The 26011-nt window shown below is 38.5% G+C and overlaps 1 protein-coding gene across 1 annotated transcript in view; it reads left to right on the top strand.

Annotated features, from left to right (window-relative positions):
- Positions 1–26011, top strand: part of KIF13B (kinesin family member 13B) — a 239215-nt gene that overhangs the window by 31093 nt on the left and 182111 nt on the right. The gene's annotated exons all lie outside the window — the stretch shown is intronic.

Raw genomic sequence — 26011 nt, 5'->3', positions numbered from 1 at the left:
ATATAGCAAAAGAGATGACATTGTTTAAAAAAAAAAAAAAAAAAAAGAACAAAAAGGGAGATTAGGAAGTAGACTGAAACTAGGAAAGGAAGGAAAGAATAACAAAAGTGAGAATTGTAGTACTTTACATTTAAAAAAACATACTTAAAAAGTTGGACAACAATGTTAACTATTGTATAACTTCTTTTATTCCTTAAATAACTATTACATACTTATTAGTTTATAAACTATTAGTTTATAATAGTTTCATTTATATCTTAATTTATTAATTTATAATTATAATTATATAAACCCTCGCTGGGATTATTTAGCTGAGGTTAGTCCTGCTCTGAGCAGGGGTTGGACTAGATGACCTCCTGAGGTCCCTTCCAACTCTGTTTCTAATTAATTATTAATATTAAATACAATAAAAATAAAATTTAAATATAACTATTAATGTATAACTTAATTTAAAGTTTTAATTTAAACTATTAGTTTATAATAGTTTACTTTAATAGTTATTAGTTTATAAACTATTTGTTTATGTAATTAGTAATTGCATAAACTATTAAATAACTATTAAACTATTAACTATTAAATAACTATTGCATAACTATTTTATTTCTTAAAATGGCAGAGGTTTTTGGAATGCAGTGGCATGATAATTCATCCTGGCCGGTAGACTTAGTCTTTGGGCTAGCAGATGTCAAGCAAACTTCTCAAATCTCAAGTAGCATGTGGAAAAGTGAGGCAAGAGGAGATTAAGGAGACCCTATGCAAACTTCCACTGAAGCCAGTAGGAGATAGCTCATGGCTTTTGTGGTTTGCCCAGTCAAATAGGAAGTCTGGCAGAGCTAGGTATAGAACCCATATCATTTAGCTTCTGACTCCAATTCTGTGCTGTAGCCACAAGACCAACTAATTCTGTCTTGAAAGTTGTCTACACTATTGATGTAAAGCCAATGGTAGTGGGTAAGGAGCGTGTAGTTAAAATACCTGTTGTGTGTGGAGGGGGGAACCAGTCACATGGAGAAAGTGCTTTCCCTTTCCAGAACTGAGTCAGCTCGCTAAGCAATGGGCAAAGTTCAAATCTGCCAAACTTTTATATTTGGATTACAAGGTGTGTATCCCCCTGTGGAGGGAAAACTAGCATTCCTCCCACTTCTAAATAAATAGACTGAAGACCTAAATATAGAACTCAAAACCATATAATTGGAGCAAAGTTGGAGGGAGGTTGTGGGTGTGGAACACAATAGTTCATATTCATTGTGTTTTTTTTATGAGTCATCCTTGTCTATACCTATGACACTGGCCAATCTTATTAAAGTTCTGCATTATACATCCCTCCATCTACAAATGTCAGAAAATCTGGTACCGTGGCCAAGTAACCAGGCAAGCATCTGATGTAGTATTTTCCATTTCCCAATTTCCACAGTCTGTGAAAGATTACTTTAGGGATAAATACAATCCTGCATAACTGAAAAGGGTATCAGAGTGTCAGAGAAATTTGCCTGTGGCCTGAGGGATGAGAGAACATATCTGTATCTAGCAGATTTATATCAAAACATCTGCAGTGTCCCTACCTCCTCCCAACACACACTCTTTGTGGCCATGCCCATGATTCTATGGAAAATTCCTCACTGTTGTGTTCAAGTTTAGGTAGAAGATTTCAGGCAGTAACTAAAATTCAATGTATAAGGTGTCCTAGCTTGGGATAGAGGACCATGAAGGGAGGTTGAACATGAACAAGGCAATTTATAATTCAGTTACTAATAACTCTTGGGATCCTTGTATTCCATATTAAAGGAAGCTTTCTCCCCACTTATCTTTCCCCTACATCCCAAACTCTACAGTTGATTATTTTGTCAGGTTTGACTCCCTTTTTTATTTTTATTTTATTTTAAACATTAAACAATCCAGCATGTTAACTTTTCTGGTTGCTTTATGGCTTTATTTACATATGACTGGGTGTTCAATGACTAATATTTTAATGATATTATACATTTGTAAAGCAAAACTTTATAGTTAGAAATGTTGTTTAATAGTTAGAGAAGTTGGAACTCCTGAGTTCTATTCCAGCTCTGCCTCTGACTTCCAGTTCTGCCTCTGACTTCTGTATGATCTTTGAACTTAAACCACAATGTTGAGAACTGTCCACTAACTTTGCGTACCTCATTTACTTGGAGTAACCTGCCTGAGACACACACGGCCTAATTTTCGGAGAGGCTCAGTTTCAATTGACATAACTGATGTTGAGAAATTGCTCATTACTTCTGAAAATCAGGCTTTAGGTATCTCAAGTTGGGTACTTAGAATTAATGGCTTTATTTAAAACTTGGGCTTTAACATCTCTTCAGTTTTTCCCCATCTGCAGAATGGATCTAATATTTGCCTACTTCGTTAGAGAGGGTGAAAATTAATGAATGCTAGTAAAATGATTTGAAAGCCTTATATGAAATGAATCTGACTCTGTGTTTCTGAACAAGTTTTACACCCAGAAGACACTTATTTCCCCTGCTAGCCTTCCTTAATCCAGGAAAGACCTTACATGGACAGAGAAATCCAGCCTGTTACTGTATTGAGTAGTCGTTATTACTGCTGTGCTACTAGTGTCAGTAATCTGCTCATGTACAGTAGATCAACTTCAAGATCTACAGAATAACCTCTAAACTGGTTATGCTACAATACTAGCTCCAGGCTTTTAGTTTTGTTTTGTGTGTGTTCTTCCTTCCTTGTAAAGTAGGAAGCTATATTATATGTATATCTGTTCAGTAATGCTGTCTGGAAAGGCCACCAAGAATAACTTCTCTAAAGCTGCTTTCATAAAAATGTTTTGCTATAATCCTTAGAAGTTTGTCTTCCAGCCCTGACCTCCTGTAAATGATCTTATTTTAAATCTAGCTCCTTCCATCTTCACTCCCAAGAAGATGTAATCCTCCAGGGGTACAATGTAAATAAATAGGTATTTTCATGTCTACTGTATTTAGTAGTACACTTAGGGCTTGTCTACACTAACGGTGCTGCAGTGGCACAGCTGCAGTACTTACTGAGTATGCTACCTATGCTGACAGGAGAGCTTCTCCCATCAGTGTAGGTACTCCACTTCCCTGAGTGGCGGTAGCTATGTTAACGGGAGAAACCCTTCTGATGACATAACACCATCTACACTGGGGGGTTAGGTTGATATAACTAGGTAACTTGAAAATCCACACACCTGAGCGACATAGTTATACCAAGATAAGTTCCTAGTGTAGACCAAGCCTAGTTTTATCTTATGGAGCTGTCTGTGTACTCTGTTGCAAAAGGTCAGAGCTCATGTTTCCTCACCAGCATAAAATTTTACAGTGCACTGCAAGAATTAGTCAGAAGTTTGTTTGTGGTTGGCATGGGGGGAGGGGGGAGGCTGTGAATTCATTTTGATAAGAGTGAAAAGATAAGATCTACATAACAACTGGGATGTCTGTAAGAACTAAGTTTTTGAATAACCCATAAATAGATTGCACTTCCTGAAGCTTCTAAATCTTGATTACAGACTTTTTTGTGGTGGTTTTTGTTTAGAAAACATAATATTTTAAAAGACTGAGTTTAAAAAATAAAAAGGCTAGAAAATTGATTACTTTTGGTCTGTTAGGGAAAAGGAGTTAAATTAGAGAGGATAACTGTAATTGTGTGTAACTGATAAACCCTCAGTTAATTGCATATTGGTCTAGCACAAAGTGCTGAGCAAAAAATGGTGGTTGTAAATTACAGCACTTACTAAATCTGTCCAATAGAAACCAGCATCACAAAGAACGTTGTATTTTTTATCATGTCCCTTTATTAAGCATTAAAAGTATTTTCAGATAATATGTGTGTTCTTTAGTTCCATTCCCAATTTGTGGTTTTATAGTCATGGTACTATTTTAAAAATCTCTCCCCTTTTATTGAATGACAGACCTTCAAACAAGGGACCTTCCAGGGGAAAATGTGCTACTGACTACTTTGTACATTTGATAATTCCTTGTATATAAACAAAGAACAAATAAATGTATATAAATAAGAACAAAAAATATCTTTCAGCTATAGTAATATTAGGTAAAAATGTTCAGTTACAAGTGTCCCTAATGGGGACCCTGAACTATCTAATGCTGTTTTTAGACAGGCCTTAATAAAACATAAATCATGATTTGTGTTTTTTTTAAGGTCCAAAATGTCACCATAGTTGTTGCTGAGGAAACTTGGGTGTGTAAAGAATTTACACAATTTTCACTGTCTAAGGATTTTCAGAAAGGTGAATATGGAATCAGCTGGCATCTTATTCAACTTTGAAACTTTTTGCATCGTCAGTATACCTGTTTGGAACTCATGGGTTATCTCTCCTTTGCTCACTTGATAGGCAGCAGCCCAACCAATTATAATGAAGAATGTTTTAGTGCCTTTATAGGATTCTTCTGACACTGTTTTCCCCCAAGTTCTTCTCAAGCAGATGTGGCAGCCCCTACAGAGAAATTTGAGAGGGGATGCAAAACCATGCTCTGAAGTGTCCCTGGCTTCTGTTTGCCAGAAGCTGGGAATGGGTGATGGGATGAATCACTTGATGATTATCTGTTCTGTTCATTTCTTCTGAAGCACCTGGCATTGGCCACTGTTGAAAGACAGGATACTGGGCTAGATGGACCATTGGTCTGACCCAGTATGGCTGTTCTTATGTTCTTATTATGGACTACTACCCTTGCCAACAGAAATTCTTAATAGGCTCTACTTTGAGACCCATGGGGACATAGCGCTTGGATCATCATGGCTACTGCTAACCAATGAGTAATATCCCTTAGGAGATAAATCTTATCTAGGGGAACTTGACAGGGTATTGAGAAAGCAGAGCTAATTTCCATGGTGCTCAGCAAACAGCGTAGCTGTTCTAGAGCAGGGTGAACTTTTCATTTTTAGATTTGAATGAGTGGCTGATTTAATGAAAGTTTGGGGTGAAACATCAGATAACCCAGTATGCTGAGCTCTTCAACTTTTTTCATGTGTTGGGACTAATTGTTTTTTTAAATAAAGTTAAGACTTTCTTGTCTCTGTTCCAGAAGAGATGGAGATGGGGTCTACCCCAGACCTTCTCTTTTCAGGTATCAAAGATGAGACAGGGTCAGAGATTGATGTACCAAAAGACACGATCCTGGAAAGTAATGATCTTTGGGTCCTGAGGACTAAGTAGCGTGCACCCAAGAGTTCTGAAGGATATAAGCTTGTAGTGGCTGAACTGCTAACAAAAATATGCAATCTCTAGCATAGTAATTGATTTTTAATTACACAGCTAAAGGATTGCAAAGATTTTACTGGCTTTAAAAGGTAATGGGAGTGGTCCTGGGAATTAAAAACAAAAAAGCCTATCTTCAGTATAAGGTATCATGTATTAATTGAAAATATTATAAGAATACATTAATAGACGGAAAATTAAGTCTCTCTTATCTGATAGATATTTTGAGAATGTCCGCAGAATAGCAGATAAAGGAAAGCTAGCTGATATAATTTTATTTGAATTTAAAAAAGCTTTTGGCAATGTCCCTTAGGAAACTGTGTAGTCAAGGAGAGAGAAGTAACCACTGTCATAGATTTAAAAACCAGCCAAGAGATGAGAGAGTAGGAATAAATGGTCAACTTTTTGCCATATTGAAAATTGACATAGGAGTGCCCCAAGACACTATTAGAACTGGAATTTTACATTTATGAATTACCTGGAAAACAGCTGAATAGTGTGATGGCAAAATTTGCAGATGCGAGGAAGTTATTTAGGCTAGTCAAGACTAGAGAAAATTGAGGAACTCCAGAGGGACCTAACAAAGCTAGATGAACAAGGAAGCATGATGGCAGATTAAATTTTATGTTGACAAATGCAAAGTAATGCACTGGGTTATAAACTAATTGCAATACTCAGGGGAAAGGACCTGAGAAGTTCAGTGAAAACATCTGCTCCATGTTTAAAACTGGTTGTGTGAATATAATGCCATAGTATTTAAAAAAAAAAAAAAAAAATAGCGGTACACCCTCACCTAAAACAATAAAATCTTCAGTTCTAGTCAGCCTGTCTGAAAAACAGAGCAGAAACTGTTGTTGTCTAGAGTTGGGATGCCAAAATGATTAGAGACACATCCATGAAGATGGAAAAATAAGAACTGTTTAGAGAGGAAATGAGTTATTCGTTTTTTAAAAAAATGGTGTAGAAAAGGCAAAATATGATCTCTTATGGGTTCTCTTGTAATATAAGAACAAGAGGTCATTCAGTAAAGTAGTAGAAAGGCAACACAATGCATAAGTACTCTGTTGTAGAACTCATTGCCATAAGATTATCATAAAAGGATTATCCATTTATATTGATGATGGGAACATACACAATTACAGTAAGTAGAATGACTTTTTTTTTAGAAAGCATATCAACCTCATGATTCAGGACATAAACCATGACCACTTGTTGTGTGAGGTTAGGCAGAAGCTTGTTTTATTGGGCAGGTTCCATAACTATTCACTATATGGTTTCATGTACTTTACTCTGAAGCATCTGATACTGAACATGGCCAGAAACTGAATATTGAACTAGATGTATCACTTGTCTGTTCTGGTACTGCAGTTCTTATGTTGCTGTTTGAAAGCAAGCCTACTGGGGAAGAAAATGTTTCTGTGCCTGCAGATGAAAAGAGAATAAGTTACAACTTACAGCCTTTTCTTTCTCCTTTTCTCCCTGTTGTTGGCTGCTATTTTACCTTTGCTTGGAATGGCATCGATTCACAATTGATGTTCTGTGGTTGAGAAACAAAACTTAGTTAATTGACTCGGTGCCTTTCATTATTGTGGAATTACTTGCCCTATAGAAGAGGGCTCATATTCACTTCTAAAGCTCTAACTGTGAGTGGAATTTGTGGGTTACATATTACAGTAGTTCAATTTAATCTTACACTAAAGTTTTCATACAGTGTCTTGTAATATAAAAGTGTCCGCTAAGGAAAATAGAATGGATGTAGCATTTATGAAAAAGTTCATTGACAGTGACTGGTTGGCTTGTTGACAACCAGCTGAGGGGAAGCCTGCAGCTCACAAGATCCGTACTGGTGTACTGAGGGTGTGGAAATACAGTTAATAGGTAAATTAGCAAAAACAGCCTTGTGGGACTGATGTTTCCTGCATTACTAGTATTGTCTGTGTAGCTCTGTTGCCTGAGTGTTTGAAAACAGTATTTAATAGATGTATCAGTGTTCAGTAAGATCACATACAGATCTTTCTGATGAAATTCCTTCATGTAAAGTCTTGATGACTTTTATTGATCAACTTATTAAGCAAGCTGAAGGCTTAGCTGTAAAATATTTCCTCTAGTGCAGGCCATTATCATTTAAAATTATGACTTAGCTATTTGAATGGTTGCATAGGCTTCTGGCAAAATCATTACTTTTTAAGTCAGCTATTAGAATGGCTTATTATCTTACAAGGCATATTAGACCTAAATTACATAGGACACTTCCTGATTTATGCAGTAGAGCTGAACTGTGTTCATATTTAAAAGAGACCTATAGTTTTACTGAAATAATTCTGAAAACATGTGTATGTATGTATAATCTCAAACGCCATAGGAATTCATCAAGAGCTTTTGTGGACTCCTGAGATACTTGGGCACTGTGCATGGCAGCTGACCACACATCTTGCATGGAACTGAAGCTGGGTAAGTGTGGGGATAGGCAGAGATAGAAGGATTTGAAACACTATCTTGAGGCTAGATAGGAGAAGGCTTCTAAGAGTAAGCAACTGCCATCTAAGGCTCATAAACCACACACAAGTGGAGTAGTTTAGGAGTTGCAAACCATGGGGAGGTGGCTACCATGTGAAGCTCCTACCCTGTGTGAGAGTAGGACATTTAGGAGTTGTGCCAGAAAGGAAGGTGGCTGTTGTACAGAAAACGGTAACTGTCTATACTAAGGAGCTGGAAGGTGACAGCAACATGGGAATTTTTGTGGATTTGTGACATGTAGATTAATGTAGCATCCTGGCGTAAATGTATTCAGCATTTGGGAGGCTAAACAATTGCATAAGGTCCATGGCCTTAAGTATTAGCTTTTGAAAGTAGACAAATATGGTCATTGCATGACAGCCTTTGAGATGGAGAATTATGGCTGATGTGAGACTTACGGCAAGGATTCAAAAATTCCTAAAATTGTCAAATGAAACCTGCTACAGTTATTTTAATGTTAGTTCTTTTTATATTTAGAACAAAAAGTTGAAATGTCATATAAATGTGTGACTGGAATAAAGAATCTTTTGGTTCTGCATTTGAAAGACAACCAGTTTAGGACTGAGAATATAATCAGGCTGTAAATACAGTTTCATACTGACTCAAGTGTAAAAGTGAAAATGCAAGGCAGAAACTAATCAAAAACTTTTGCTTTGGAGAAAATGTAATAAAAAGAGCCTGTAATTGTCCCTGCAGGCTTGTGTGTGCTAAATAGGGGTGTGAAAAGCAGCGACTATATTTTAACAAGTAAAACATGAAATAAACTTAGTAAAAAATAAAATTTTACAAATACGTGAATGTCTAAAAGGATAAATATGTTCTTCCCATCCCTGTCTCCTCCCCCCAGTCTGGCTCTATGCTAGCCACTTTTCCCTTCATTGTGACAATCCAAATCAGAGCTATGTAAAGTTTGTAAATTCTACCCTGTGGCCTATAATGTAAGTGAAAACTTCTTTTAATTAGAGCAAGATCTTGAGCACCTCCTAGCTCCCCTCTTTTCAGTGGGAGTTACAAGTGCTCAGCATCAATAAGAATCAGTTCTTGAATATGCTAGTTGTCTTCATACAGCTCTACAGCGTGTAACGAGATACAGTCTTTGCCACTGAGGCTCACAAATACAATGGATTTTGAAGTCAGATTGTAATAGGATCGGCTTGCAGTCTATAGTGGGAGATAAGGCAACTTTCTTTTTAGCTTCGTTAATCTACCAAAATCTATAATAACTAGGGCTGTCAATTATCTGCAGTTAACTCAAGTGATTAACTCAAAACAAATGAACTCGATTAACAAAATTGCAATTAATTGCAGTTTTAATCACGCTGTTAATAATAAAATACCAATTTAAATTTATTATAAATATATTTGGATGTTTTTCTACATTTTAAAATACATTGATTTCAGTTACAATACAGAATAAAAATTGTACAATGCTCATTTTGTAAAGAAGATAAACAAAAGAAATAGTATTTTTCAATTCATCTTATACAAGTACTGTAGTACAATCTCTTTACTGTGGAAGTGCAATTTACAAATGTAGGGGTTTTTTTACATAACTGCATTAAAAAACAAAACAATGTAAAACTTTAGTGCCTACAAGTCCATTTTTTGTTCAGCCAATTGCTAAGATAAACAAGTTGTTTACATTTACGGGAGCTAATGCTGCTCACTTCTTATTTACATTGTCACCTGAAAATGAGAACAGGCCTTCCCATATCCCTTCCTTGCTCTTTTGTAGCCGGCGTTGCAAGATATTTACATGCCAAATATGCTAAACGTTCGTATGCCCCTTTATGCTTTGACCACCATCCCAGCAGTTATGCACCCACCTTATAGTAGCTCCATCTAGGTTATATTTCCCTAGTTTGTTTATGAGAAGATCATGTGAGACAATATCAAAGCCTTACGAAAAGTCAAAATATACCACATCTACCACTTTCCCTCTATCCACAAAGAAAGCTGTTAGGTTGGTTTTACATGATTTGTTCTTGACAAATCCATGTTGACTGTTACTTAGCACCTTATTATCTTTTAAGTGTTTGCAAACTTATTGGTTCATTATTTGCTCCAATATCTTTCAAGGTTCTGACGTTAAGCTGACTGGTTGTAATTCCCCGTGTTGTTCTTATTCCCCTTTTTATAAATTGGCATTGTATTTCCCCTCTTCCAGTCCTCTGGAATCTCTCCCATCTTCCATGAGTTTCCAAAGATAATTGCTAATGGCTGAGATATCTCCTCAGTCAGCTTCTTGAGTGTTCTAGAATGTATTTCATCAGGCTTCTATCTTGTCTAAGTGATTTTTAACTTCTTCTTTTCCTATTTTAGCCTCAGATCCTATCTCATTTTCACTGGTGTTCATTATGTTAAGATGTCCAATTGCTACTAACAAACTACTTCAAACTACTACAAACAAGATACTTCTGCCATTTCCACATTTTCTGTTATTGTGTTTTCTCCCTCATTGAGTAATGGGCCTACCCTGTCCTTGGTCTTTCTCTTGCTTCTAATGTATTTGTAGACTGTTTTCTTGTTAGCCTTCATGTCCCTAGCTAGTTTAATCTCATTTTATGCCTTGGCCTTTCTAATTTTGTCCCTGCATACTGGTGTTTATATTCATCCTTTATAATTTGACCTAGTTTCCACTTTTTTTGTAGGACACTCTTTTGAAGATCTCCTGGTTAAACTATGGCACTCTCTTGCCACATTCCCTATCTTTCCTACGTAGATTTGCCCTTGAGCCCTTAATATCTCTTTGAAAAACTACCTACTCTCTTGAACTGTTTTTCCCCTTAGACTTGCTTCCCATGGGATCTTACCTACCAACTTCCTGGGTTTGCTAAAGACTGCGTTCTTGAAATCCATTCTTTATTGTGCTGTTTTCCCTCCTACCATTCCTTAGAATCATGAACTTGATCATATCATGATCGCTTTCACCCAGGCTGCCCACTTTCAAATTCTCAACCATTTCCTCCCTCTTTGTCAAAATCGAATCTAGAACAGCCTCTCCTTAGAACAGCCTCTCCTCTGGTTGCTTTCTCCACCTTCTGTTTAAAAAAAAAAAAAAAAAAAAAAATTGTCTCCAATTCAATCCAAGGATTTGTTGGATAATCTCTGCCCTGCTGTGTTATCTTCTCAACTAACAGCTGGGTAGCTGAAGTCCCCCATCACTATCAAGTCCTGTGTTTTGGATGATTTTGTTAGCCTCCTGCACCTCTTCTTTTTGGCTAGGGGGTCTATAGTAGAACTTTGCTCCTTCCCAGAGACTTTCAACAAGTCTGTTTCCATCTCAACCTCAGTGCAAGTGTGTACATCTTTGATATACAAGGCAACACTTCCTCACTTTTTTTTTCTTTGCCTGTCCTTCCTGAGAAAGCTGTACCTACTATACCAATATTCTAGTCGTGTGCATTATCCCACCAAGTCTCTGTGATGCCAGTTATGTCTTAGTTGTGATTATTCACTTCTTTTTCTAGTTCTTCCAAGAAGTATGGGGAATAAACAGGATTAGTATACAGACATCTAAGATATTATTTGATTGCCTCTCTGTATTCTCTCTTCTCTCCTTTGTCCCTGCTATAATTGCCCATGCTCCCCCAGATTCCAACCCTTCTCCAAGGTCTCCATATTTTTGACTTACCTGTGGGCTTTTGTCCTCTCCCTCCGTCAAATCTTATTTAAAGCCCTCCTCACTAGGTTAGCTGGTCTGTAACCAAAGATATTCTTCCCTTTCATTGATATGTGGACCTCATCTCCACTCAGCAGTACTTCTTCCCAAAATAGCATCCAGTGATCAAGGAAGCTGAAGGCCCTTCTGGCGACACCATCTGTGCAGCCATGCATTCATTTCCAGGATGCATCCATCTCTGCCTGAGCCCCTACTCTTAACTGGAAGGATTGAAGACCAACACCACCTGTGCCCCCAACTCCTTCACCCTTACTCCAGAGTCCTGTAGTCTCTTCTGATCTGCTCAGGGTCATACCTTGCAGTACCATTAGTGCCCACATGGATGAGTAACATGGAACAGTAGTCAGATGGCTGGATGATCCTCAATAGCCCTCCATAACACATAGATATGGGCCCCTGGCAGGCAGCACACCTGCTGGGATGCCAGGTCAGGCTGACAGATGGCTGTCCTGAGGAATTTTAAACTCCACTAATTCTAAATTACATTGTGTGTAATTAATTTTAGGTATTTGGAAGATTACTGGGCAGTCATAATTTTATAGCTCTCAAAAGTTAAATTGCCTCTTGAAATTAAATCTTTGATATACTTAGTTCTCCATTACATCCAGACATTCCATGTAAGGATCATCGATCTGATTCTGCTGTCATTTACACAAGTGTAAAATTGATGGAAAACAGATGTGAGATCAGAATTGGGGGCCTTTATTTCCAAGCCTTAACTATATAAGGAAGATCTTAATTAATGAATGTCTTGAGTGAGGAAGGTACTATTCTTGTTTTTGTTGTTTTATCTCTGTCAATGACTCGTAAGCAAAAGACAGAGAGAGACCATTTTCTCTCTTCCCTGCCTACGTAATCCAGAATTTTATAGGTATTTTTGTTTTTATAAGCCAGTTTTACAGGAATGCAGCATCTGCTGTTTAATCAAAAGGCAACATCCTTCCCTCTGGGCTGGAATGTCTGTCCTCACAATACAGAAGGTATGGCAGCTCCTGGCACTTTTTTTTTTTTTTTTAAAAAGGACACACTGCAGCAGGAGTTCTCAAACTGGGCATTGCAAGATTATTAGGGCGGGGAGGTTGTGAGCTGTCAGTCCCCTTGCATGCTGGGATTCTGGCCGACCGCCCCGCGCAGGATGACAGCCAGAGCCCTTCAGAGCTAGGTGGCTGAAGAGCAGCAGCTGCAGGCCGGATGCCTAGCTCTGAAAGCACCACTGTCCCCAGCAGCAATGCAGAAGTAAAGGTGACATGGCATGCAGGGGGAAGAGAGGGAGAAGGTCATCACAGCCTGAAATATTTTCAAAGGGTACATCAGGGAAAAAAAATTGAGAACCCCTGCACTATAGTTTTTAAATAAGTGGTTTAAAAACATTCCTTACCTGCTGCAACAGAGATTATTACAAATGAAAATTTGTAATCTAGTTTTTGTCACTTTTGTATTGTTTTTTTTACCATCCCTTCAGCATGGACAATAAAAACAGATTAACCATATTAGCTTTGTTTCTTGTGTGTTAGTACAATACCAATGTTGAGAATTACACATGGTGCTGGTGAAATGTTTAAAATAAAAACAGTTATTTTACATTACAATGATTAAAAATCATGAACTCTCTTAGTAGGGTATGAACTTCTGGGAAAAAAATGTAAACATTAGCGCTAAAGGTGAGTGTCCCTTTGAGAAGTGGTGATGCTGAAGGAACTAGATCAAACAGCAGTCTTTCCTTTTATTCATTCAGCAAAAATTCTATATGTTTTAAAACACAAGTCACCACAGAGAGGAAGATCAGTCTTGTGGCAGAGGCATTGGCCATCTTGGTACATCTGGATTCAGTTCATAGCTCTACCACAGATTTCCTGTGTGATATTGGAGAAGTCACTTAATCTTAATCTGGATATGTCTACATTGTGGCTGGGAATGAGCCTGGCAGTGCAGTTAGACAGACTCTCAGTAGCGGGGCTCAAGCTAGTGCATTAAAAATAGCAATGTGGGTATTGTGGCTGAGGCAACAACTCAGGTTCTCAAGCCCATCCAACCCTCTGGGTCTGAGCTTGGGTGAGTAACCCAAGTCTGCTGCAGCCACAATGTCCACACTGCTATTTTTGGCATGCTAGCATGAGTCTTATCTATCTGGGAGGCTAGTTCCCAGCTACAGTGGAGACATACCCTCTGTGCTTCAGTTCCCCATTTGTGAAATGAGTCTAATGCTTTTTCTCCCATTCTTTGTCATGTCTGTTTAGATTGTAAGTAGCTTTTTGAGACAGGAAGCATCTTAAACATTCCAGAGGGGTAGCCGTGTTAGTCTGTGTTCAGCAAAAACAACGAGAGTTCTATGGTACTTTAAAGACTAACGAATTTAATTTCAGCAGGCATAAGCTTTCGTGAGCCTCAGCTCACTTCCTCAGGTGCAGTAGGTAGAAATGATACAGCAAATAGGTAACATATATAGGAGGCATCATATACGTATACAAGTGCATAGAGAACAATGGGGTCGGTGGATAAAAGCTGGGTACTTGAGGCCTAATTACAACCATTGTGTAGGAGGTGAGAACATGAACTTGAATTTAAGTGTTCCATTTTAAGCCTTCAAATTTTTGGAGAAAAGTGGGGACTGTTTTGGGATGGACAAGATGTCTGGTTGCTCTGCTCATCCATTAAAAATTACTTATGTACTGGTACAAGGGTAGCAGCCAAGAGCTGAGTGTGAATCCATCTAGCTTGGAACTCAAACTGCCAACAGCAAACATAAGCTATATAACTGACTCCAGAGTGGCATCTTATGGCCCCTGCAATAGTCATCTGAATGCACATGGTTTCCCTCTACAGAACCTCTTGTTCTTTCTCCCTGCCCCTCACTCCCAAATATGACTTCCTTTGACCTTAATTTCTTATCAATAGCAATTGCAGAAATAGTACTGTGACTACTTAGCACTCTATACAAGATCTGTGCCAAACTGTGACACTGTTAACTTTTCATGGCTGTAAGGCACAAGTAGGTGTAGTACAGAACATGCATGTTACTGTATGCTTAGTCATAGCTGTAATACTTCATGGTAGTGTCTTGGGCATAGTTCAAAGGACAGCCCTTCGTGACCCAGCCTCCACTGACAGCACTGGTAAATAGAGTTGTCTCATGCTAAAGTATTGAGATGCTTTACTTGTGAAATCCGTTGCAAGGTGAAACTGATTAGGATCACTAATAGTCTGACACATATTTATTGATGTTTGATATGATTTCTTGTGGAGCTTTGAAATTACAATATTTAACTTTTTTATAGTCTTCCTTCTGGCTCTGCCTTATTTTTCTCCTTTTCCTCTTCTCCTGTTTGTTTCCCTTATGGTATTTTATTGTTGACAAGTGGTGTCAATAGCCCACTCCAAAGTAATTTGCATAATAACATGGAGTTCTTAGGATGAGTGGCAGCTGGATGTTCTGTTCAGTAGAGTGGTCAGCTGTCTTTTTCCACAAGCCTATTTTTTTAGAACTACTTTTATGGGTGTATCAAGCTCTCCACTGCCAATACTAGGCAGGGTAACATATATGCAGCTCTGATATTACAACGTTTTCCTTTCCTTCCTCCCACCTCCTTCATGTTCTATATCAGGAGGGAAAGAAGTAAAATAGTTTTAAAGCAATACTTCACTCCCCTAAAATATGCTCAGGCGTATATTTTATTTCAGAATTACATTTCTTTTGCACTTCGGTACGTTAAATTTCTTAGTTTAACACTCTACATTCAGGTTTCTTTTCATTCTCCAGTTTGCATGGAGTACACAGATAAGAAATGAAATTTTGGCCTGGTTGTACATTGAAGGCAGTAACCTTATTAGCAATTATAGCATTTGGAAAACATTCTATGGGCTAAGATGCAGTGAGTGACTAAGCCTAGACTGTATTTAGCATAAACATTAACTAGAGGTCACTATATAATTGTCCATAATTAATGTGCTTGCAGGAAAATGTGAGACAGGTTCATCTTCAAAGCGGTAATGAAGTCAGTAGTCATAGACTTTTATGAGTAAGGACCTACCAAATTCACAGTCCATTTTGGTAAATTTCATGGTCATAGGATTTTAAAAATCTTAAATTTCATGGTTTCAGATAAATGTCATGGTTTCATGGTTTCAGATAATCCTATGTTTTTTAGGTTTAATGTTTGAAAAGAACTGTAAGATCCTTAGTAAAAAGCGTTTTGGGGAAGCATTTCTTTAATGAAAAATTAAGTTTATTTTTATCACAAATTGGGCTTTGAGTTTAGTTTAGGGTGTTCCAGTGTCTCCAGACTAACACCAACTAATTGCAATGGAAATACTGTTATGAGGTTGCTTACGGTCTTCCCTGTATCTGCATTCAGAGATTTAGTCAACACTACCACTTATGTCAGTATAATTTATGTTGCTAAGAAGTGTGAAAACCCCCCACCCCTGCATGACATAAGTCCCAATGACATAGCGCTGTCCACACCGGCGGTTGTCAGTAGGAAACCTTCTCCCGGCAACATAGCTACCGCCAGTCGTTGGGGGTGGATTAATTACATCGATTGGAGAGCTCTCTCCCGTTGGCATAGAATGGTTACATGGGAGATCTTACAATGGTGCAGTTGCATCGGTGCTGCTGCATCGCTGTAATCTCTCTAGTGTAGACATAGCCTTATAGAATTTAATAAAAACAAATCAAAAGGGCACAGTTTACTTAAGAATCATAAAATTGTTAAACTTAGTAAGATGGCTGGGGATAGCTGAAAAATTAGTGGAAAAAGTTTGTGTATTTAAAAATATTCTGTTGTTGTCAGTTCAGTTTCTCTCATTTAAAAAAACCCTTTATAAAATATATATTAACCCCTGTAGGGGAACAAAAATCCCTCATTAAATCAATTTCTAAATTAATATAAAAATAAAAACCTCAATGTACTATTTACAGGGTGCTATCAGAAATTATTTTTCAGATTTAGTCAACTAAAAAAATAAATCCAAGACAGTCCCTTTAAAATATAGTGTCATAACCACCATATAAAATTTAAAACAGATATAAGCAACAACAGTATATGTGAATATAAGATCTTTGTCGCTTTTAAAGAAAATCAGTTATAGTTTGAATTTTGAGCAGCTGCGCTGTATTGTTTTGTAAGTCTCTTTAGCCTTTGATTTGTATTTAAGTTGTAACAGCATGTTAAATATTGTGGGAAAATTATAGCAACATTGTTTCGTTGGGGTTTTGGGGGGCAGGGGGTGTCAATGAATCTGTCCCTCTCTGAATGCCTATTGTTTGAAATTATCCTGAATGGCAAATGTGAAGGGTAACCCAGGAGGGTCTTAAACTAATCGCAGTTGTGTTGTCAAGTAGAGTTATCACTAGGTCACATGCTAAACACACACAAACCTGTAATGGGTGGATTACCTTTTGTCTTAATGTTGCTAACCCACAAAAAGAAGACGCTTGTAGCAGTTGTGAAGCAGAAAGTGATACCCATTTTCAAGGGGTTTTTTTTTGTGTATGCACACTGTCCTGAGACTTACTCCAGAGAAACTTTTTTCCTTTTCCCAGTCCTCTCCTTTCTATTTCATCTGCGCGGAGTGTTGCACAAGCATCATAAAGCAGACCGTTAGAACAAAACATTGTTTGTTTCTTTGCATTGCATCTGTGCATAACTTGAAATTACTCCTATCCTGAAGGCATAGGAATTAGCAGATAGATGCCAGATGTTAGGTGGCAGATGTCATTAATATTTTTGAGCCCAACTATTTTCTGGTGTAATTATTTCATACCTGCAGAACCTACATTACCTGTTGAATGAACTCAAAACAATGATGGCTATAAGTCAGTGAACTGGGTGTGGAAGACTGAAAACATGCTACACTTTTTCATACGAATTTGCTGGTAGCATTAGCAGTGAGTACATCCGGTTCCTTGCACAAGAAAAAGCAACTTTGCAAACATGGTTTGTTCCAGATTGTAAACTGATGTGTGGGGTTTAGAATTCTCAATGTATTGAGTTAATGTACCACATGTTCCTGCTAGTCTTATAAGATCAATTTTTTTTAGTGTGTAAATAGTAATCCATTTTAGTAAACATTCAGAGTTTTCCAAATACTCAGAATAGAACAGCTTTTGACCAGTGGTGCCCCAGAATAAATATCTTAATTTTTATTAAAGACGATAGAGTAAAAAACCCAACAACCCTGTTACATCATCTAGTGTAGTGGTTTCCAACTTGTGGCCCAGGGGCCAAAAGTGGTCTGTGGGAGCTTTCAAAGTTGCTCACCGCTCCCCTCCTGCTGGCTGCGGAAGAGAGCCACTGCCTAGGGACCCAGGTGGAGAGCACGGGACTACAGGACGCATGCAGTTTCCCTGTTGCAGCCACGGAGACGGGAGATCAGCAAGGAGGCAACCTCTCACTGAACTCTTTCTGTCTGGCTGCAGTGGGGATGGGAAAGCCTGCTGGAAGAGTGGTTGCCCTTCAGGGAAAATTGTTAATACCGGTAGCCCTCGAGCCAAAAACATAATTGCATAATTGTTCTTGAGGTATTTTCTCTAGTGCTTTCTCCAGTATGCTTGTGTGCATGTTTGCCTATATTAAATAGTTTCTAATGATACAGCAACATAGTCCTTTGTACATTTCTTTATTTGACCCCAGAAGACAGGTGGTCTGATGTTGCTATTCTTGTATAATTGTGTGTGCATGTCTGAGAGGGACTGTTCTGAACTGGCACATGTAAGGGAACAGCTTGTTACAGACTGATCTACCTGTATGTAGTTTTCATCGACTTGACCAAAGCTTCTGATGTGGTCAAAAGAGAGGGTCTGTGGGTTATTCTACATAAACTGTGCTGCCCAAGAAAGTTCATACAAATCATCTGTCTCTTCCATGACCACATGACAGTGCAAGTGCTCTCCAGTGGTGACTCTTCTGAGACATTTGAAATCTCGAATGGAGTGAAGCAAGGCTGCATAGTTGATCCAGTGCTGTTTAATTTGTTCTTTGCCTGTGTCCTCAAGCATGCCACAAGAGACTTGGATCAGGGGATATACATCTGCTACTTACTCAATGGCTCCCTCTTTGATCTTCAAAGACTCAGTGCTAAGACCAAGATGCTGGAGAGACTTCTTGTTGAGGCACTTTTTGCTGATGACTGCACCTTGATGGTCCATTAACATGATGATCTTCAGGTCATTGTCGACAGGTTTTTTGACGCATCCCAGCTCTTTGGTCTCACTATCAGTCTCAGTAAGACAGAGGTCTTGTTCCAACCATGCCTCATTCCAATGCCCCAGCACCAGCCATCTTCATACAAGGCATACAGCTGAAAAATGTGGATCAGTTCAAGTATTTGGGCAGCACTATCTCACATGACAGTTCCTTGGATAAGGTAATTGCCTCCAGAGTCAGTAAAGCTATCCAGGCCCTTGGCCTACTCCAAACAAAAGACCTTAACCAACACAACATTCATCTCTCCACCAAATTGAAGATCTACAGTGCAGTGATTCTAACATCTCTCCTGTATGGATCTGAGACATGAACTCTTTGTAGATGGCACATTTAAACATCGTGAGCAATTTCTCACATGCTCCCTCTGTTCAGTAATGAACATTCACTGGAAGGACAGTGTGATCAATATTAAGGTCCTTGAGAAAGCAAACACAACCAGCATTGAGGAAAAGCTATTGAGAGTACAACTTAGGTGGATTGGACATGTCATCAGAATGGAAGACCACAGTCTCCCAAAACAGGGCAAAAGAAAGAAGGGTCATCTGTATAAGTGCTTTTAAAAATAATCTGAAGAGTAGTCTTCAGTGGGCTGGCATCAATCTCAAAGAACTCAAGCAAGTTGCTGAGAACAGGACTCACTGGCAGTCTCTGACAAGATTAGCGTGTAACAGGTTTGAGTGGGATCGACAAAATCGTCTCCAGGCTGCACGTGAAAGGCGCCACGGAGCTGCATCATCAAACATCATGGATACAGACTTCCCATGCCCTCAGTGCGGTCAACTTTGCATCAGGGTTCGGACTTCAAAGTCATATGTGTAGCCATAGATGAGAATTGCAGCAATGTTGTCATTGTCCGTGATGAACTATGAACAACCTTACAAATGTAGATATGTCAGGTAACCTGGTTTAAAAAATAGTTTAAAATTTGATGTTATAAATGGGCTAATGGCTTAGACATGTGGCATAAGTATTGAATCTGGAAACAGTTGCACACTTTACTTTTCTGCTACAGGTGGGATAGGCTTTGATGCAAATAAAATGGTGATTTCTCATGGAATGTTGGGAGTGTTCAGTAAATCATATTTGCAACTGTAAATGGAGTGTAGTCCAATGCTTATTACTTATTCTGTGCATTGTGTGCCAGTTTTTAACTGTAAAGGATCCTCATTCAAAAACAAAAAACAAAAAAAAACCCCTTTCCTACTATAAAGCATAATGTCCTTTTTCTTTTCCCTGTTAGTGTATGTGGATCCCAAACATTAAACTACTTCCAGCCTTGCTGTATGGGACTTTTTCTTTAACTGTACTATCAAGGCTGCCGTTATGTGTCGTGTGGATGCTGGGGGAATACAGCTTGCAGTTTTGCTAAGAACAGGGTTTTTGTCTGGCAGATCATCTTAAGGCTATCAAGGCTGGTATTAAATAAATGAGTGGTTTTGTAGTTTATAAATAGCCGTAGAATGCTCTAGAGCAATTGTGCTTAGATTTGAAGTTGTGAGCCCAAATTGGTTTGTCAGGCTGTCTTCTGTGAGGTTTCTACTGACTCCAAATTTTATCCTCTTGATTTGAAAAAACAAATAAAAAAAATTCTAGCCTTTCTGGCTACAGAGAGAACCCTCTAAATGTAATGGCGTTGCGGAAAGTGCCTTTATTCAGACAACTTTCAGTAAGAATGTATCAATTATGCATTGTTTGTCTTTATTCATTGTGCCATATGTCTGTTGACATCCAGTGCTTATAGTTTTAAAATGTCAGACAACTTGCAACAGTTTGGGCTTATGCTGAAACAGCACAAACAGTTCTGTGACATGGAATCAGAGGAAGGAGAATCCGGACTGTGACAGTACCAGCAGCTTGCTGGTGTTCGTCCACGAAGTCACATCACAGTTGTAAGTCTTGGAGTTCTATTTTTAAAAAAACCGGGAGTTTTATCGTGCCACAAAATGTTCCTGGTTCTCCAGGGAATGCTGCAATCACACTGTCCCCAAACAGTCCAAGTTCAATTACTTAGAGCGTGTTTCTTCTTGTAAACAAGGATCACTTCCATGATCCAAAATGTTCCTTTTTAAAGGGCTACTTAGGCCAAACTGTCAACCTTTCCCTCCAGGATTTGACAGCTGGTAATCCCTCTAGGGGCATGACAGGTGCTTTTCTTTACTTCCAGACAAGCTCAGCTCATTCTTCCATTTGCATGGGAAGGGCATGACAAGTTCATAGTTGCTTCTTTTTATAGTACACTCATTGTTAGTGTCACTGTATCTTGAACCTTATTATTAAATATCACTTTTATTTATTTTGACTAAAGATTGAGAGTTACATTCTTTACAACTATACTGTGAACCAACCCTGTAGATAGAGAGAGAGAGAGAGAGTGTGTGTGTGTGTGTGTGTGTGTGTGTGTGTGTGTGTGTGAGGAGCCACTGCCTTGGAAGAATTCATGTACTTGTGTTTATTTTTTTTTTAAGAAGGGTTAGCACAATGGAAGTAGATTCATGCACTGATATCTCAGGCTTTATGCGGATGAAAAACAAGTCATGAGTTTGTGTGATTGACCAAGAGTGCTTATTACCATGGAAATTTTTTTCTCAATTGCAGGTTGCTATAATGGAGCAGAAAGCTGACTTGGCATGCAGGTTTTTGCAAAAGCATGCCAAGTCAGTGTTCCTTATTTGCTGTTATAGGTCATGGAAGAAAGACTATAAATAGGAGGATATGAAGTTGGTAAGAATGGCAAGATTATTTTCTTCTTCTTTCCCACCTTGTCATATTTGTGGAGTGACACTGGTATTTTCTTAGGCCTCAGGTACTGGTATGTTTCCACTTAATGAAGAAGTTCTAATTCAGGATAATTGCTGCCATAATTTGGAATTTACTTACTGAGAATTACACTGCCAGGTTTCAAAATAGTAGGCTTTCAACATGCACTTGTTTTTCTTACAGTATACATGATTGTGTAGCCAACTGTCTCCTATAGGGTATGGTAATTACCTAATGTTGGACTGATGTATGTCATCCCTCTTTTTTAAAAAAGAAATATGGTTGTCTGATTTTTTTGTCACATGCCAAAAGAATTCTGACTTTCTTTTGCTCTGTTCTTGAAAGATGAGATTTCTCTACAAGAGTTCTCATTCCTGTATAGTAAAGAGTTCTTTGAAAGCAGGACTATTATCAAAACTGAAAACTTATAGTCCTCACTCTTTGCTAGGAAATTTGTTTTTCTGTCACTTGGCTTTTGCAGTCATAAACTACGTATGTTCCTATTAGCAACAGAAATTTTGGTAATTCAACTTTAACAAAACAAAATATATTTATCTTTACTTTAGCTGGCTTATTCCTTGTTTCTTAATTCATTTAACTGATTTTATGTTAGTGTAGAGAGCTCATTACATAATGGTTAGTATGTTTGAAACAGCCCATAGTCAAATAAGCATCATCCTCTATTTACAGACAAAAGGCCTTCTGTGTTGTGTCTAGATACCATGGTGACTTGTGTCTTTATAAATACCTAGGTAAATATATTTGGCCTTTATTGTGTTCATATGTGCATTTAAACTGTAGGCCCTTCAGGCAAGGGGTTCCATTATTTTATGGTTTATCCAACTTTATTGTAAAGCATTCTGCACACTGTAAAGTACTGCATGGACCTGTGGCACTATAAAGAATGCAGACATCCTAAAAAGTTGAATGGTGGGGAGAAAAAGATACAATAAGAATGAATGGCTGTGAGTTTAAAGCCAGACAAATTCAAATCGGAAGTAAAGCGCAAATTTGGAATAGTAAAGGTGGAACAAACCATTGGAGCAAACTACCAAGGGGAGTAGTGTTATGCCTGGAAATCAAGACTGGATGCCTTTTTGGAAGATATATATGCTTCAGTGAAACACATGTTTTTGGGACTCAGTAGAGGGGTAACCAAGTGAAATTCAGAACCCTGTGTTCTACAGGAAGTAAGACTAAATGATTGTCCTTTCTGGCCTTAAAATGAGACGCTGGGTATTCATTCTTTTTATACTTAAATATTAGGATGAGGGGCACAGTATAGTGATAAATGTCAGTGGTAAAGGGTATAATGGTTTATCTCCTCTTGCTTTCGAACATGCATCCTTTACCCTCAGATAGATACTGTATAAGATCATGTTTCTGTTGTAGTTAATTGGAATTCTGCCAGTGGAAGAAGGAACAGGCCCAAAGTGATACATTGCAATCAAACTTTTCAGAAAGTTACTCTGATGGCTGATGGTAGCGGAAGGAGCCTTTCTTAAGTGGCAGAAGAAGCAGTGTGGTTTGTTGACTGAGCATAGAGCCAGAAGTTAGAACTCCTAATTTCTAATCATAGCTGTGCCACTTATTTGGGTGTGTGGCTTTGGGCAAGTTATTTAAACTCTGTTTATTCAGTCCAAAAAAAAAAAAAAGGGGGGGGGGGGCATTGTATAGAGGGTCCCTGGTGTCTTTTTTCTCTTCTCTTGACAAACCCCAAACTTAAATCCCATTGAAATCAAAATGCTTTTGTGTCGTCCTGGCCTGAGAGTACAGCTTTCATGGAAAATGGAGGTGGTGCAGTAGCACTGTTAATTACTTGGCACTGTCAGTCAAGATGACTAGCACACTTCTCAACCCAATTATTACCTAATCAAGGGCCTGTTGTAGATTTTAATTGAATTGATATGCGACTAGATACTGTGGTGATCTAAGATATTGGACACGCCTTAGCAATAGACTTTATTCTTTAATGTATTTAAACTGCACTTTAAACAAATTACTGTTGTTAATCTTGAATACTGAATGTTCTCTCAATTATACCAAGGTTTTGAAACCAAACCCATCAAGAGCTTTGTAAAATCAGCAGGTATGTAGTTAGGATTAATGTATGTTCAGTATTTTGAAAACTTAAACTATGCAACAAGATGAGTAAGTTGGTAGACTACCTTTAGGCCAGGAGTACTTCATTGTAAGTTACTAGTAATATATGTAGTTTCTAAACTGAGGTCAACCCAGCTGGTTTACTGTCTAATGAAAATGATGTGGATTGCTTGTATACAAAATAAAACAATATCTGCATATATACTTTATTGTGAATTTATTCATCGTTATCTCAAATATGTACTGAGGCACCTCACAGCTTAGTTGAAGGGGCTGTTTGTTGAATCTTTCATGAAGGCATTCTTTCTACCAAGTGTTCATAAGTCATTGAAGTCAAATAGGTGTGAAACATTTTGTCTGAAAACCCCATCATCTCAGTGGATAGAGCACTGGACCTGGGACTCATTTCTGTTGCTGACTGCCATTGGCTTGCCTGGTGACCTTAGACAAGTCACATCACTTCTCTGTGCCTTTATTTCCCCATCTGTAAAATGAGGATAGCTGCCTTCTTTTGTAAAGTGTTGAGATCCATGAATGAAAAGTGCTGAGAGCTAGGTAATGTACTAATTTCTGATGAACTTTTCTTAAAAAGAGGAACATCTCATTTTTTGATGTCGTTCACAGCCTTTCAAGCCAACTGTTGTACATCACCATTTTAAACCCTTATCTTCCCCTTCCCCTTCTCCTCTGTGTGTGGTTTTGTTTTTGTTTTTTGGGGTTTTTTTGGTGTTCACATTTTATCCAGTTTTCTTTCAGTTTCAATACTGGATACAACTGACTTTTTTTTTTTTTTTTAAAAATGCTGTGTTTTATTTGGAGAAGCAATATTTTCCATTAGTCCTGTGGAACAATAAATGGAAGCTTGTGTGTTGGAATGGCACAGCCCAACTCTTCCTCTGGGAGCATTCAGTCATTAAATTGCTAATGTAAAAATTAAAGTTGAAGGGAAAAAATGAAGTCGGGGGTGAGGAGGCAGCACAACTCTGCAGACACTCATTTTACTTTTACATGCTGTTGAAAACAAACAGTTTCTGAAGTTTTCTGTTTGGGGGAAAAAAAATCAGATCCCTCCTCCCTCTTCTTTAGGGCCTCCACTTCCAGGCTGTCTTGTCAGCTGCTCTAGTCTTGCATAAATGTTAATTTGTCGATCATCTGTTTGGGAGTAAAATGCATGGCTGCTTTTCCTTTGGTTTAAAATTGTAGTGCTTGTGTAAAATGCTAAATTAACAATGGAAACTGAAGTTCTCTCTCATTGGAACTGGTACAGCAGTAACAGTGCTTTTTCGAGTACTTATCCAGATACATGTTCCATATTAGGTCACTGCACCTCCAGTGCTCTTGAATCAGAGAATTTTCTAGTTATCGGTATGTAATCAGGGTGGTGCATGTGCCTTTCCAGTCCTCATGTATGTTGCATGGGTATAAAGGGCAGAGTCACCCCATCACATCCGGTTTCTTCTCTGTCGCTTGTGATACATGTTGAAGCAAATCTCTTCAGGATTTTTTCTTCAATGGTTACTTAATTAGACATTTCAAGTATTTAGCTAGGTCTTCAACACTTCTTTGGGGCTCTTCTGTGGCTCTTCTTCCTCTGTGGTTGCCAGTGGTGCTGAACATGGCTGACCACAAGAAAGTCTGTTTTTAAGAACTGCCTGTCTTGTGAGACAGTCATGCCTCTGAACAAAAGGCACACAAAGTGTCTGTTTAGCCTCAGCGAAGAACAAGTCCCTGAGCACTGTGAAATTTGCAGTTCCTTTTCAACAGACCCAGTGTTCCAGGGAGGTGTGCCTGAGGGCTTTCCTTATGGAGCAGATGATGAGGCCAGTCTCAGACCAAAGATTCTAGGCCCTTGAAAGACTGAAAGCTGTCAAACTGCGCCCTAGCCTCCATGTCCAAACTGATTGAGGGGTATCTCAGGCGGGTGCTTTTCTCATCTGGGCAGCATAGAGCTAGATCAGGCTATAACCACAAGATTGGTTTTGACTGTAAGTCGTCAAAGGAGAAAAGGTGAAAATCACCCTTTCCCGATCTGACTATGAGGCTGCGTAAGACCACCAGACAATCAGACATTAAAGATACTTCAAAACTTAGAAAAAGTTCCCTGAGCACTGGATACCCACTGAGGTGGTACAGTATGTGCTATTCAAACTCTTCAATGTTTTGCACTCATCAGGGATGCATAGCGACCCCAATCAATGAGGGGCTTTTAGAACCCTATGCAAAAGTACCATGGCTGCTGTTCCAGTACTGACTGCTTGAGTCCAGTCCTTGAGGGGAAGACCCCTGGATAGGCTACCTCTTGGTCACATCTCCCTACATCAGAATCAGCCAGGCAGCATATCTGACTCTTATGTTCGAGGACAGCATATCAGTTACTCTGTGTTGTCTGCTGTCTGTTTTGGCAATTGTCTAGTCTTCTTCCAACAGATCTGTTGCAACATCACCTCAGACCTTTAGTTTTTGGAGGTGGTCCAGAGAGGCCAAGCCATTCAGTTCCTGTCTGTCCCATTAGATTTTATTTCAAGAAGA

Source organism: Emydura macquarii, unplaced genomic scaffold (assembly GCF_026122565.2).
Source record: "Emydura macquarii macquarii isolate MOO-44397 ecotype Brisbane River unplaced genomic scaffold, CSIRO-AGI_Emac_v2 contig_1676, whole genome shotgun sequence".
NCBI classification, from domain to species: domain Eukaryota; kingdom Metazoa; phylum Chordata; order Testudines; family Chelidae; genus Emydura; species Emydura macquarii.
Note: the sequence above shows the minus strand (reverse complement) of the source record. Positions and strands in the feature narration are given on the sequence as shown.